Consider the following 15,954-nt stretch of genomic DNA (forward strand, 5'->3'; position numbering starts at 1 on the left):
TAACTTTCCCCCTTCTCCTTGAGTGCCTGAGTTACATGATAGCCCACAGTGAGACGCAGGAACATGCATATGTGCTTACATGCAAGCACACTCCCACACAGATGCACCCATGCTGCATGTGCACCCAATGCTGCAGCATCACTTTCAGCCTCTCGAAAAACTCAAGGTTGCTTATTATGGTGTTTATTGCTTTATAGAGAGAGCTGCGTAGCTTTAATGGAGAGAAGTGCAATTTGCTTAAACACGTGACTGTCGTAAAGTTATGGGTTCAAATAAACAAGGCACTGAAGTAAATCTTTTTTTTTTAATAAATACCAACAGCAATGGCGATTGCAGCAGGCTGTGTGCTAAAACTGCTGTATAGAAGTTGTCAGTCACAGCCTGAAAGCCTCCTCTGGCAGTTAAAACCACAACACTACAACCATGAATGGCATCCCGGCCTTGGTCTACACACACATCATTCCACACATTACTCCCCTTAGCTCCCCTTTTGATGTGTCAGAGAGAGAACTAGCCACTGTTCCACTGTTTTTTATTGCTCACACAGCAAAGTGTGGGTACATATATGTGTGTGTGTTTGCTCTTCAAAGGCAGCAAAGGGGGTGCGCTACTTAAGGCCTATTAAACCTGGAGCTCTGTTCATTGTAGCTGGGAGAGAGAGCCCTGCGTGCTGAGGCAGACAAAACGGCAAAGGCATACCTTTGAACTGGAATTATGTGGGAGCTCACATTTTCACAAGTGCTGCAGAACTGAAAACAATGTTTTGGCGAGTCCCCTGATATCTGTTTTTTTCTGCTAAGGGCCAGCTAACAGAGAATCTGTTAGGGCTTTGCCCTGACGGTGTGATATTACAAGCCCACAGTACATAATCCAACATACTGCGAGTTATTAAAATATGACCATAGCAGCTCCCCGAGGCTATATAACTCACACATAAACTGTCTCTCTCTCTCACACACGCTCTGGTATACATTCCTGTGGCACACGCACAAGCACACTGTCCATACCTCCCTCTCTGTCTAAAGAAGACACCCAGACATGAGCACGCAGTTTTATTTAAAGCTTGCACACACACTGGTATCCAACTGCGGAATGGGTAAACTTCGCCCACAAATCAATACTTTAATGGAGGTTCATACTCATTACACTCCTCTAGCTGCAGTCAGTTGACCTGCAAGGTGAAGAAAGGCATGTCTGAGGAAAAGACTACCAGTGTACTTGTTACTCTGCATTGCTGAGATACAGCAGATAAGCATATCAGTTCAGTTGTTTTAGGGAGCAGGAAGGAAGTGAGCGAGACGCCACTAAATCTGATCAGTGCCACAGACTGCAGTTTATGTATAGGGATTCTTAAAACAGAGAGAAATTATCATAACCTACAGGGTGGCTTATGCAAAGCAAAGTTTAGCTGGATTGATTTCCAAAACTCATTCCAAATAAAAGAAGCAAGTTGAGTGCAAGTCCTGAGGTAATGACAGATATGCCCCGTATTGGATTCATTTATAGAGTGGGAGTGGAACACTATTGTTAGATCATAATTCAGACAACCTGCTTCTTTCAACTATAGTAGATGAGACTCCCGGGAGGACACTGCTGTAGTCATCTGCATTAGGTGTGTGTTCACATGCACACACACCACACACATCTACATATACATGCTCACACACTGAAGACACACAATTTTGGTGTTCGTGCAGTCCCCTGGGCACAGAGCAGGACAGGAGATTTATGTTCTCTGTCGTCCAGACACGGTTCTCCCAGCTAGCTCCCCGCTCATTAGGGCTCCTACATGGTCATACGTGTTACTCTAACAAGCTGTATAGAGCCTCCCTATAAAGCCTGATGGATTCGAGGGGTGGAGTGAGTTTCCTGTCTGCAAGAACCCGAAGGAGACGTCACAGTGCATGAAGCAGAAACAACTTATCTCCACTGAGGCAGGAAGAAGACCATGAACTTGTTCAGCCATCCATCATGGTTAGTTGCATTTATTAGGTCTCAGTTTAATGATTCTTTTGCAGACATGAAGATGCACTTAAATTCAAACGTTTGGTTTGTGCGGTGTGTGCTATGTGTGTGTGGGAGCTCTGTTATCACAGCAGCAATGGCAAGTGAAGCAGAAGAGCGTGTTTGCTAATCTCTATAGTTACCTGATATGAAATGAGTGTCATTCTCATTCTCGGCTGGTTACAGAGACTGGAGTAAATATGGAGGCCACATGAACAAACAGATGACTTGTTTGTGAACTGCTCTGCTCACAGGGTTTATCAGTTTTGCTTCTAATCCGCCTGATAATGAATCCAGAGTCTATTTTGCAGCTCATGCCTGACTGATCGTGGTGTGCGCACGTGTCTTTGTGTCGTGCCTGTGCGTGTTGTTGTTTACAGCAAAACTACCGACACGTCTTCCTACGAGATGCCGTGCTCGTTGTGGGAATTGACTGCGATGGAAAAGGAGCTTTTGCTTTGTTAAAACATCATTTCTTGTGAAAGCTCAGGCAATAAATGGTAATATCACTGCCAATGAAACTCATTTCATCTATGTCTGTACCTTGGGATTTAATCAAAAATCCTTTAGCTGCTCACTTACAACTGCTGCAATCGGGCTCTGCCACTACTGAGGAATACATTATAATGGTTCCTGTAATGAAGACATATTGCACATTCTCAAACTAAGCATCCGATCAGAAAAATAGCTGACCTAACCGTGGCTAATAATCTCCCACTGGACAAGTTCATTTCTTTTTATGGTGAAGGTGACAAAGTTATTTACAGGTGAAGGTTGCAATGAAGCAGCCAAATGGTTGGTAAAGAGAGATGGGAGACAGGAATTATTTACAGCTTAGTGAGTGCAGGATACATTGAAGTGACGCCCCTACATGCGCCACACAGCCCATATTTCAAGCACTGCTATCAAGAAGTGGCAAATAAAATGTCTGCAGTCAAATTTTACAGATCAGTAAAGTGTAACTTAATAAAGGCAGTGAAATGCATGGTGTATTGACTGCTTGTGCAACAACATAGTGATTCCAGAATGATGGAGGATGCCATTAACAGCATCATTAATGAGCACAGTCAGTGCCTTTGTAATCAAATGAATCCGTTCAACAGTCTAACTTATTCAAACAAACAGTGGGAAGTGAAAACAGTGGTGATAGCACAGGCACAGCCGGCCGTGCGTTCCTCCCAAGCATTTCCTGATTAATCACACCGCAATTTTGCGCGCCGGGTCATTCACCTCGGCAGCTTTGGCAACAGCGAGGAGTTTGATGGTTCTTGGAAAGTGCTGTTCATCATCGCACCAAGTACAGGCTTTTTAAAATGTAGGACAGGTCAATTCATTCAATCTAAAACTGTTTGAGTTGGCGTGCCGTATAGGTTTTTAAAAAGATATTTAGTGATCTGGAGAGGGTTTCACTTTTCTAACACAACATCCAAAGTAAACCTTTTCATTTCCAATGATACAGAATCAGCAAAGACAGAAACAGAGAGCGGTGCCATTGTAAATTAATCAGCCTTGTGGAGGAGAAACGGGGAAAAAGCATTCCTCAAATTAGACAAACCCCAGCCCCAGCTTGATGCCGGCAAACCCTGGCTGTGATATGGTCAGCTTCTATGCTTCATACAGAGCCAAGGCAAATTTAGAGCTGATAAAGTTGGCCTGGTCTGTTACAGTGAACCTCGATGTGTTCAGTGCTGCGGCCAATTGTCTTTTCAGATGCCTCCACTTGTGCATTGTGTGTCCCTGCAATGCACAGACGAGGGGAGATGAGAGCGAACGAGTGGGTGTTTTTCATTTCAGGGGAATAACAACAAAGTGTCCGTCGGCGTTTGGGTTTCCACTACTGTCAGATTTGCGCCTTTTTTTCTGATTGTCGGGTGTGCGGTTCCAATCCGAGCTGCTCTGTCTGGGGGACACCGAGCCAGCCCGGCTGCCCGGCCCCTTCATGGAGACAGTGCTGGGTTTAATTATCCCCAGCTGTGCCTCATCTCCCTCCCCAGCTGGGCTCTGTGTCCCAGTGTCCTCTGCAAGTATGCCACATTCACAGTGAAGTCAAGGTGAGACACAAAGATTAGTGAACGCTCACACTGAGCCGGAGGAGACTGACACACAGCCACACGGAAAGACTAGATGACTGGAGACAGATGAAACAACGCCAGCCTCTGTGCAGCGTAGCAGTTTCATTAAATCACCTTGCAAAAATATCTTGTATTGTTCAGCATTCCAGCTTCATGACTGTGTCAAAAATTCTGTATGTTTAGTGTATCTTGCAAATCTCAGAACATGTTTTAAGAAAGCTCAGTGAAATACATAGCTGGGCTTCACGTACACAGTTGTTTAATTTTAAGTAAAAGTGCTCAAATTTGAAAGAAATGCAAGAAATAAAGTCCTTTAAATGCATAGTACCCAAAGTTTAGCATCATGTTTAGTATTATTGTGAAAACCTCTTGCCATCAATGATTATCTGAAGTTTTGGACCTACAACCAGCATGGTCATTCTGCTTCAGTTCACCAAATGCAACAACCGAGCATCTTCAATTTGACAGATTTTTGGGGGTGGTCATGTTGATTTTTACGCTGTTTTCTTGGTGCCAATCTGTGGAGCAACGTTAAAGTGCCATAACGTGAGAAGTAATGTAGCTAGAGTCCTGAAATTTTTTTTTAAAAAAATGTCATCATATTGACATATGATGTTTAACAGTGCAACCCTGCTTTGATAGAAAAACACAAACCAATTATATGATGGTGTAAATTTGGTCAAAAATTTTCAATGTTTCTGTCTATTCTGATATTCCACCTGCCATAAAATCTTTATTTTTCACCCTAAGAGGCAGAACTTTTTTCTCCTGTGATTGGCACCAACTGGGGGTTTAAAAATATAAAGTATGGTGCCAGTGAGACTTTATGAGAATAAAAAATACAGAAATTACTTTTTTTTTTTTGCATTTATAGCCAATATTAAGACAATCATTGAGCAGGTGTAAAAGGTAAAACCACTCCAGTAGGAATCCTAATTGGAAGAGTAATATCATATTGTTACTGGGCAAAAGGAAAAAGGGCAATGCAAGAAAAAAAACACTTTAAAATTTTTTTCTCATATAAGACTTGCTTCTGATTGGCACCATAATCAACATTTTTAATGCTCTTATTGGTGACCATTATGCGAAAAGAAATCAGCTGGTGAAAAATAAAGCTTTTAGGTTTGGTGGAATATCGGAATGTGAAAAAAAAGGGCTTTTTTTGTTTGTGTTTTTAGCAAACTTGCACCATCAGATAAGTGGTTTGTGTTATTCTACCTAATCAGGATTATACCGTTGAAGACTATATGTACATTTCAATGAGCCTGCTAAATTTCAGGACTGTAGCTATAGTATTACACAGCCCCTTTCTATAATGTTTTTAAATGAAAAAGGTTTAACTTTTTGGGTGGAATGACCCAGAAGCAAATATTTAGTTTCCTCCATGGTGATGGACTCCCTTTACTTGACTGTAGCCACCTTTAGCTTTTAGTCTGCTCTTCAATAAGCACAATGTACTGTAACTCAAACTGACTGAGATCAGCTCACTGACTCGGACAGTTGAGGATATTTTACTTTTTCACCCTGAAAAGCTCTTTGGTTGTGTGTTTAGGATTCTTGCCCTGCTGAATGTTGAACCCACTAAGTTGTAATGTATCTGGCTGAATGTGAGCATATCTTTGCATTCATCCCGCTGCTTCCTACAGCGGTGAAATCATCAATAAATAGCGGCGTGCCACTTCCACTGGCAGCTTCACATGCCCAGGCCGTAACAGAAGCATCGCCGTGTTTGACAGACGAGCTGCTGTTTTGGGTCATGAGCTGATTCTTTTTATTTTTTTCTCCACACTTTCTTCTTTCCGTCATTTTGATAGAGGTGGATTTTTGTTTCATCAGCCTTTAGAACTTTGCTCCAATGCGCTACGTCACTTCTTTTTTATATGTTTCTGCAAAGTGCTGCCTTGCCTCTCTGTTTGCGCTTCTTACAAAGGGTTCACATCTTAAGGTGAATCCTCTGGAGTTATAGTCATAAAGTCTTTTCTTGATCGCAGACAAGGAAACATGTTCTCCTACATCCTGGAGGATAGACTTGACTTGCCGTGAAGCCAACAAAAATGCTTTTCTCCCCCCCTTCATTATGCAGATGATTTTCCACTCATACATAAGATTTGTGCTCCATTGTCTACTAGGTTGTTTGTCATTTTCTCTTTTTCATGTGCACACATGCTTTTTTTTCAGAATGCACCCAACTGTTGCTTTTGGCAAACCCCTGCATTTGATATCGCTCTCACAGATTTTTGTCTTGAAATGTTATCTCACAACCACTTCTTCACTCCTCACGCTGTCAGACAACTCCAGCTCAACACCAATATATGAATAAATATAAAGATTTTCATCAAGTCTGAGTCACATGTGAACTCTTTTGTGCGAGCCAACGTTGGAAGGACACACAGCTGGCCAAAGAAACATTTTGAATCATTTGCAGTTTGAGCAGTGTGTGTGCAAAGGGCTGAATCTCCCACACAATTTTTTCTTCAATACTGATGTAATAGCAAATTAAGTCGTCAGCACTAGCAATTAAGTGCATAATACTTTCAGTGTTGCATGGCAGTAGAAAGCACTTTATTTCTGCTGCCATGCAACATTAGAAGTATTATATACTTAATTATAAGCGCTGGGGAATTCATTTGCTGTTCTGTTAGACTTTAGGTCAGCACCCATTATAGTCGATGAGGATTTTCGAGTGGAGCGTGACTGTTCCTTTGTTTAAGTAGCCGAGTACTGGTTAAATGTTCCCAAATTAAATGAGATTATTGACTAAACACGTGTAACTGTCCAAATACTTACAGGCAAGATTGTATGTCTTAATACTTTATTGTTGGTGCTGTTGCGTTAGATTGTATTGTATTATTGTGTCGTGTTTTTGTTCCTACTGCATGATGAATTTATACACAAAATAATGTGAACAGCCTACAGCACATTTATCATGACTACATCTTGTCCATTATTATTTATGAGGTATAGCAATTATCTTTTCCTGCTTTTCTTTAGAGAACATTTTTAAATTGAAGCCATTTACCACACTTAAAAAAAATACATAAATAAAAATCGACAAAATTAGAAAAAGCAATGCCTATTTTATGGAAAATGACAACAATTTTGCATTAGTTTTTGAAAAAAATGTATAGAAAAATCCATAAATCTACACACACAATCTGTAAATGAGCAATACAACAGTGATTTTAATTATTACACTAGAAAAGCCAAATTACATTATTTTTTCCCTTTTTTAAAGAAAATTGACTATAATATTCAAACAGTGTGTATTTTTTCCATTTTAAATCTCATATACATTTACATAAATTGCAAGGAATTTTCAGTTATTAAATATGTAGCTCTTTATGCTCTTTACTATCATTTTACTAATTTTCCTTGTAATTTTTTTTGGTAAATCTTATTAGTTCCATATATATATATATATATATATATATATATATATATATATATATATATATATATATATATATATATATATATATATATATATATATATATATATATATATATATATATATTCTGGATATAAATTAAATTAAGTAGTTTCTTTCCATCTCAACCAGTTCATAGATTTTTCTTTTAAACAGTAAAAAGATGCATTTTTCTCTCGAGGCTGAATCTTTCTGGCATGTTTAGCCCCACTGGCCTTGTGTAGTGACAGTGCAGAGTTTTTCGGTTGTAATGGTCTTAATTGTCTTATTTGTCTTGTCACCACACTCCCAATGTTCTCATTGCTGCTTATATTTTTGCACTTTGTCCTCCAGGCATTTACTTCAGATGTTTACTTAGGGTTTTTATTATGCATTAACGTAACTTCAACGTTACTTCAGTTTATCCACTTACTCGTCATTATTTATGACTTTCTCTATTTTAAAGTAATGTTTTTTTTATCATGTCTTGTGGAACAGTCACATTGCATTTTAGCGCCCATACTATATGAACACGTGACAAATAAAATTTTTTGTAAAACTCTGGTGTCAGTCTTCACTTTTAGTTTGTCCTTCCATCCTAGGGAGGCTGTACAAAAATATTTTGTCGATTATTGGTTCATAATGCAAGTTTTTGTCTGAAAAAATTTAACTAAAGTGTTTGGGAACCAGTTGTGGTGTGTACTTTGTTGGCCTTTCAAAGTAAAACTCTCATTTAACAATTTTAACAAAGCACTAAAGCTTTATTGAAGGTGTTTGATCATATTAATTTAGGATAAATATGGTAAATAAAACAATTTCAGTGCCAAACTTTTACTTCTGTCACTTTGTTAAAGGTCATGATCATGACAATTAAGGAAAATCTGTAAATAAAACAAAGCAGCATTTCAAATAAATGAAAGATAAGAACAATTAAATTCATGTATTTTATTTTTAGTTTTTTTTATTATTTTTGATTGGCAACGATTGTTGCCCATTTGTTGACATTTTTTTTTTTTTTAAAAGATTTTTTAATTACTTATTTATTGACAGTGAATGTTAAATCAAACACATATTAAGACTTTTAAAAATAAAATAAATAATGTGCTCTGAATTGATAGCTTCATTTAAATATCTCACCTAGTATTCTTGCTCTTGCTCTGATCTTTGTTTCTTTTCAGATCTGGTATTTATGTCTTTCTTGTCATTTTTTTCTGTTCTGATGCATTTTTACATAAACGCTTCCAATATAACCAAAAATCTGACTACCGCTAAGGACACTGTGGTCCTGTTATCAGTTCTTCTGTGAAATTGCAATGGCTGGATTTTATAGAGCAGAAAATGTAGAGCCAAAAAAGACTCTATTTCCCCATCTGAACTTTATCAAAATGCACCTACAGTAGATCTTACTGAAGAATCAAGTTTAGTTAACTGAAGAAGCACCATACACGAAAGTCAAGTATGCAGTAATTTAGGTGTCACAAATTTCTGACAATAAAGATAAAACCTGGGATTCATAACATCCTTTCTATGGCCCTGCTTGTAAAACACATGGTCTGAGCTTCACAGTTGTTCGTGTTGTTGCAAACGTTGCATGCATTCATGCATAGAAACACATTAATCATGCACATACATTTGCTTTCACTCTAAAACAGATGTGATTGTTGAGATAACGCAGCACCGCTGCCCCATACTGTTTCCAGGATGAGACAAATGCTTGTGAAAGCTGTCCCTGCGTGAAGCTTTTGCATGACCACTGCTCTGGCAGTTTTGATTGAATCCCAGTCTGACTGGGTTTGACTTGGTCCATCTGTGCGACTGTCCTTGGCCCCAGTTTAGGGTCTGGGCTGGAGAGGGGGGCGCCGAGTTATCACACTGCGAGGCTGTTAGGGTCATTACAACCCTCTGCTTCGATATTTCCACTTTTTTGATGGGAGCCAAATGTTGTGCTGGAATCCCTGTGTCTGTCTGTCTTTGTTCCCGTCTCTCACCATCCTGTCCAGGGCTATGCCAGCACAGCTGTGAGCGGCAGCGTGTAATAAAAGTCTAATGCGAGCAGCTGCTGGGGGTTTAAACTGTAATGAGATGGTGTGTGAGATTACCACACTTCGCTAGTCGCTGAGAGAAAGCTTGGCACCCCAACAACACTATCCCACCCCCCCCAATGGTACAATTACACTTTAGATATGGCTAATAGAATATCCACACAACGCCTGTAAGCAAGAAGCATAATGAGCTTTAGCTTAGCTTCTTCCTTCTCTTCTCCTCTGCCTCCCCACATCTCTCTCTCACATGCCCACAGCTGCACAGAGCGTCCACCCCAAGGAGCTGCTGTAAACTGTGAGAGGCTGATGTAGGAAACAGAGACAGTGTTTTTGAAATCAAAGGCACGCCTAGTCAGAAGATTCCCACAGAGGGGGACGTTTTTTTAAGTTTTTTTCTTTTTTTTTTTCAGGGCCTGATCGCTAGAAACACAGTTTGCCTGCTTACATCAACCCAACAAATAATTCAAGCCTCAAGTCATGAATTGTTGAAAGGCCTGTGTCAACTTCATTAGTCATCATGGGGGAGTTTGTGGTAGAGGATGTATGCATACCCACATGGTGCCCATACACTGAATAGCAGGGTTACAATAGAAAGGAGACTTGCTATGGAGTTTGCTATAAGTCTGCTGTGGAGCTTTTGTGACATGCTACTTTATCATGCAAAATCTTTTCTTCTCTTTTGTTTCTTTTTCCTCTCTCCTATTGTCATGCTTGTTTTTCTATTGTCTTCTTGTTCTGTGCTTCTCTTCTCTCCTCTTTCCGTCTCATCCTATTATTGCAGCTCCATCCCAGGCATGATAGGATAAATGTAGAAACATAAAAGTCCTTGTTATGATTCCAGCACCTCCTCTGAGGTTCTCTGTAATGAAAGTTCAGGGTGTCTGGGTGTGAGGCGTCTGTACCTGTCATAGCAGCGCTGCGATAATAGGCCCAAAGGTGCCACTGCCTCATCGCAGCGGAGGAGGAACTCCTCTGAATGCACGCGGCTCTTCATTACCTCATGCAGAAGGCTAAACTCCAGATTCACAGCTCGGCGAGGGCTGGATATTGTGAACGTGACCCCAGGGAGCAGAGCGGTGGAATTTCAATATGACACCCGGTCAGTATTATTCCACACCTGAATGCAGAGGCCTTCCAGACAATTAGTAGAGAATTATAGAAGGGAAGGCACTGGGTAATTTACGGAGTCCGTCTCGCCTCTGCTCTAGCCTTGGCCTTGCCAGCCAGCAGGGGTTTTTCACATTTGCACAGTCGGGGGGTTGTGATGCTGCTGTCAGGGAGGCAGAGAATGGATGCACTCAGAGAACTTAAATGGGAGCAAACTTGATTTCTGCAGGTATCTAGGAGAGAGGGTGAGGTAGTCTTAGCCACCCAATAGGCCTATCTAAATGTTTTTGTTAAGAGTGTACGTGTCAGGCTGGTGTCTGCCTCTGCTGTTGTATTTATAGTATGTCTGTGTTTCACTGCAGGTACAGCTGTGAGACTTTATGTTTAGCAAATGGCCTGTCACTGTCGCATAGTGTAACCGCTTTATCAAGTCAGTGCAGATGAGACCTATCCCATTATAAATGCAAAGGATGATCAAGTCATTAAAGTAATATTTGAGTCTGGACTGTGGATAGGCAGCCTTATCAGCGTACTCCACCATTCCTTTCATTAGCCCACCTCATCTTGTTGTTATCATCTGCGGCAGATATCGTCTGCTGGAGATAACAGTTGTCATTTTACTCCACTACAGAGCTTGATTAAAGCACTACATTAAGTGACACTCTGTTGTTATTTCACCATGAATCCATCTCTTCATCGACAGAAATTTTTGGCCGATTATGAGATGACATGAGCATAATGGAGAGTTGAGAAGAATTTCCGATAGGCTGGCAGTTGTGATAACATCAAATTACAAAACAACTAAACAACATCAGTCAGTTCACTTCTGTTCTCCTCGTCATCTGCTTGTCATGCGATGCCACAGCGCCGCAGCTCCCTGCTCAATGTGGAATGCTTATTGCCACATGAGATCTTCATAGTATCCCGGCTCTCTCCCTCTGAAACGTGTGTTCCAGCTGTTACCACTCTATGGAGTTGTGAGGTTATAATGAGCATGGAAGCAGCTGCTTCCTCCTACAGTAGAGGCCCCAGCCTCTCTAATCCTGATCATTAAGAAAGGAAGGGTGTGGGGAGCCGTAGCGCACAGACTTGTGGGCCTCAGCACCGTAGGACAGGCTGTGGAGACTAGGGTTACCCGACCATTTTATTAGTTGGACCAGCAGGTATAGAACCCTATTGATTTGCTTGACGTGGTGAAAAGAATTAACTTATGCAAGACAGCTGGAGCAAAGACTACAAAGAAGTGCAGTCATTCTATTTTTTCACCCATCATCATCCAGACTCAGCTCAGAGTGGACATTCAGCAGAAATTTGCTGCCATCTCAGTGTGAACTTGCTTCCCCGAGATAAAGACACAGTAGCCTGATATTTCTGTATTCTCACAGCCTTAAACGTCACCATGCATAAACTCAATCTTACATAGAAAATATCAGATTATGAAATATTTATGTTCTGACCTTTCTCAGTAATGATTTCATGATTTAATTTTCTCTGGCTTTACCTTAAAGTGCTGCAAGAATACAAAACAGACTCCAGCGCCACACAAGAGGAAAAAAGATCTATACAGATGATGACATTTGCATTCAGCTTGTAAATATCAACAACACTCAGGCAGATTATTCATAGGTCTGGGCTTGCCCTCATCCACTACTGTCTCTCAATAAGCCTCTAGACATTGGCATAGACATCTCCCTCTGTTATTTAATTTCACTCTTTAAGACTTTGAGCTGAAACAGTCGAGTGAATTGAAGCTTCAAATGCACTGATATCCAATATGAGAGTTGTAAGTCACAGACCATGAATGTGGTGCCATTTAGACTAAATATATGCAAGCATATACCATGGAATGTACCAGTGTAAAGTTAATAGTGTTACATTTAGAATAACAAGCCCACTCAACCTTGCCATGGTTCAGCTGACGTGAAACTGCACCCAGAGCGGTGACTCTAACAAGTCTACGTCTTTGGAGCAATTTTATGTAGATTAGTAATATGCTAATTTGCAGCATGACCTCGCTGTTTGCCAGAGAAAATCTGTCTCTTTTTGATCTGCATATTAATCCCCAAAGAATAGATAGAAGCTGAGACATGAAAAGGTTTAATAAAATCAGCAGGTAAAATGCAGCCTCATAATTAATCCAGCAAAGAGGAAGGCTTCCACAGACAATAGCCGCACCTCAGATTCATAATTGGGCCCTTTATTGATATTCCACAGCCTCTCCAGCGCATCACCTGAAACAGTCATTAATCTCTCACAGTAAGGGAAAAAAAAACTGCAATGAGACGTGCTAAACTTCCTCCTGCACCTCTGGCACAACTGGCTTAGGCAGCCAGAATTATCTCAGGCAGCATTATCCCCCATCCCCCCAGTGATAAATACACAAACTAGCAAAATTACTAACCAAACTCATTTTTCAGCAAGAAACACAAGTGTAGGTGCAGTTCATGGGACAGGCCATGGCTCTTCGTGTGATGGTCTGTCATTGCGTTTGCTCTACCTAACCTCTCCTGACACCTGGAGTCAGGGACCCCCCTCTGAATGTGTAATATTCAATCTTCCTGACAGCTCTGCTAATGACCAGAAGGAACCAAAACAGAGGTAATAGGTGAGCCTCAAAATTGCTTTCAAATTATCCCTGATAATGATTCCCGTCCAAGTAATAAACTCTGTGGTGTGTGTGTGTGTGTGTGTGTGTGTGTGTGTGTGTGTGTGTGTGTGTGTGTGTGTGTGTGTGTGTGTGTGTGTGTGGTTGTGTGAGTGGCAGTGTGTTTATGTCGGGAGAATGTAGAATGGCAGGGCTAATTATCAGCACTATTAAAGGTAAGTACATCCAGCTGCATCCCGGACAAGTCCTAATGAAGGACAGCAGACAGGCTGGACTCTTTCATCTGTCTTCTGTTGTTGGTCAATATCTACAGCTCTGAACCGCTGATCCACTTCTGATTCTGCTCCAACTTGGCTTCAAGGAGAAAGTTAAACACCTCACAGTGAGAGAGCTGTTATCCCTTTAGTGTTTGATAAACTCTCGTTTTAAAAAAGCTGGTGGTGATTTTAAAAAAGTTGCAAAATGTTAGGAAGATAAATTCTTCTTTTCTCTTAACCTTGATGAATAATATACATAATGTGGGGTTTTTTTCTGGGACAAGAAACAAGTCCAAAAAGTGTATTACTTTTTTGTCAGTCTCACATCCAAAACATCTGTTACTGTAAGCGGAAACTAGATTGCTTTCTCTAATTTAAATCCCAGTTTGTCTCCAGACATGTAACTTCATAAATTATACTACTTAGGCACTTTGATAAATTCACTCGAGATGCTAAAAGGGAAAGTAAAAAATGTTGTTTTATATGTAACAACAACGGTTACTAGTGGAGAAATTGCCCCAAAACATTCATGTTTAGTAATTAACAAATTAACATTTTTATATACCTTGAGGAGTATAATGCAAACTCATAGCAAATGTGTACAGTCTGTACAGTCATTTATCTAAAAGTCTAATCTAGTGCCCCCAACAACATCAGTTTCCAGAAGCATACTCCAACATTTAATCTAGCGTGACAGTGGCCTTCCCTGTTGTGAACATTTATACTTGTGCACAGGTTTGTCTCTCCACAATGACACCACCAACATGCGGTGGATCTAAGTGTAAAATTCAAAGTGTTATGCCATGACACGGATGACTAAAAATCTCTCGTTAGCGATGGGGTTTCTGAGCCACTATGCTGAGTTTCTACATGTACTTCAAACCATAGTGATTAAAATGGAGTGGAGCTAATAAATGTTGAACATCTGGTACTTTTACCAAAATTACAACAGCACAAAAAATGCAGAGGATGTCAGCATTGATCGAGGCACAGGCTGGTGGAGCCACTAAATTAGAAAACATTGCTTCACATAAGCAATGTTTTTGTGGAAATCACTTACTACCAAACAGACCAGTCAGAGTTCTTGCAGTCTGTGTTTCTGCAACAGTTTGTTGCATTAAACATGTGTAGGATTTACAGTTAGTGTCCCTTCAGTATGGATATAAATGCAGAATCAAACTTTACACTGCATATTACCACCAAGTGAACCAGTTGCAGTTGTCGCTGTAATGTGTGTTTACCTTTGTGGCTAGGTGCACTTCAGGCAGCAGTGTAAGTAACATAGGTATGCTGTACGTCATAGATCCAGAACAATAGTATAAACCTAGCCTTAAGCCTTTCTGATTTTTTACCTCCATGAGAATCCATCCATCCATCCATCCATCCATCTATCTATTTTCTTCCACTTATCTGGGGTCGGGTCGCAGTGGCTCCAGGCTAAGCAGACCATTCCAGACGTCCCCCCTAGCAACATCTTCCAGTTCCTCCTGAGGGACCCCGAGCTGTTTCCAGGCCAGATGAGATATGTAATCCTCCCTGCAAGTCCTGGGTCTACCCTGGGGTCTCCTCCCATAGCCAGAAAACCTTCAGAAGGAGGACCCAGGAGGCCTCCTCATCAAGATGCCTGAACCACCTCAACTGGATCTTTTTAACACAAAGAACCAATAACTCTACCCTGAGCTCCCTCTGGACGTCCAAGCTCCTCACTCCATCTCCAAGGCTGAGTCCAGCCACCCTATGGTGGAAACTCCTTTTGGCTGCTTGTGTCCATGGCCTCATTCTTTCGGTCACTAGCCAGAGCTTATGACCATATGTGAAGGTTGGAACGTAGATCGACCGGTAAATCGAGAGCATTGCCTTCCAGCTCAGCTAACTCTTCACCACGAAAGCCCAATGCAATGCTTTCATTACTGCTGACGCTGCATCATTCTGTTTGTCCGTCTCACGCTCCATTTTCTCGTCACTTGAGAACAAGATCCCGAGATATTTCTTCGCTTGGGGCAGCAACTAAGCTTCAGCAGAGAGGGAACAATTCACCAATTTCCGACAAAGATTCTAATCTGTTGATACAAGGTTTAAGTATGAAAAAGGCTTTGGTTATGGTTGGAGGGGCCATGGTGATAGTTAATAGACACCAAAATTGACTGCTGGTAGGGGACAGATAGCTGTAGTCTTTGGTGCAGTGTCGATTTTTGCTGTGTCACACTATATTTCCACATTTTTACATAAGAGAAGGGGCCTTTCAGGAAAATGCAAACTTTTCAAAGGTTTTGCTCAAATGACTAATACTGTCAATTTCTGACTTTTTGTTAAACAAATGGGAAATCCAACAAAGACACCAACCTGCTCTATTTAACAAGTGACCTCTAAGGCCACAGTGCCACAGCAAGCAGAAAAGACAGGGAAGGAAGCTCCAAGTCAGACAGTGTTAGTGTTAGACAATCTCTGTTTCTTATATTT

This window comes from Amphiprion ocellaris, chromosome 13, assembly GCF_022539595.1.
Source record: "Amphiprion ocellaris isolate individual 3 ecotype Okinawa chromosome 13, ASM2253959v1, whole genome shotgun sequence".
Lineage (NCBI taxonomy): Eukaryota > Metazoa > Chordata > Actinopteri > Pomacentridae > Amphiprion > Amphiprion ocellaris.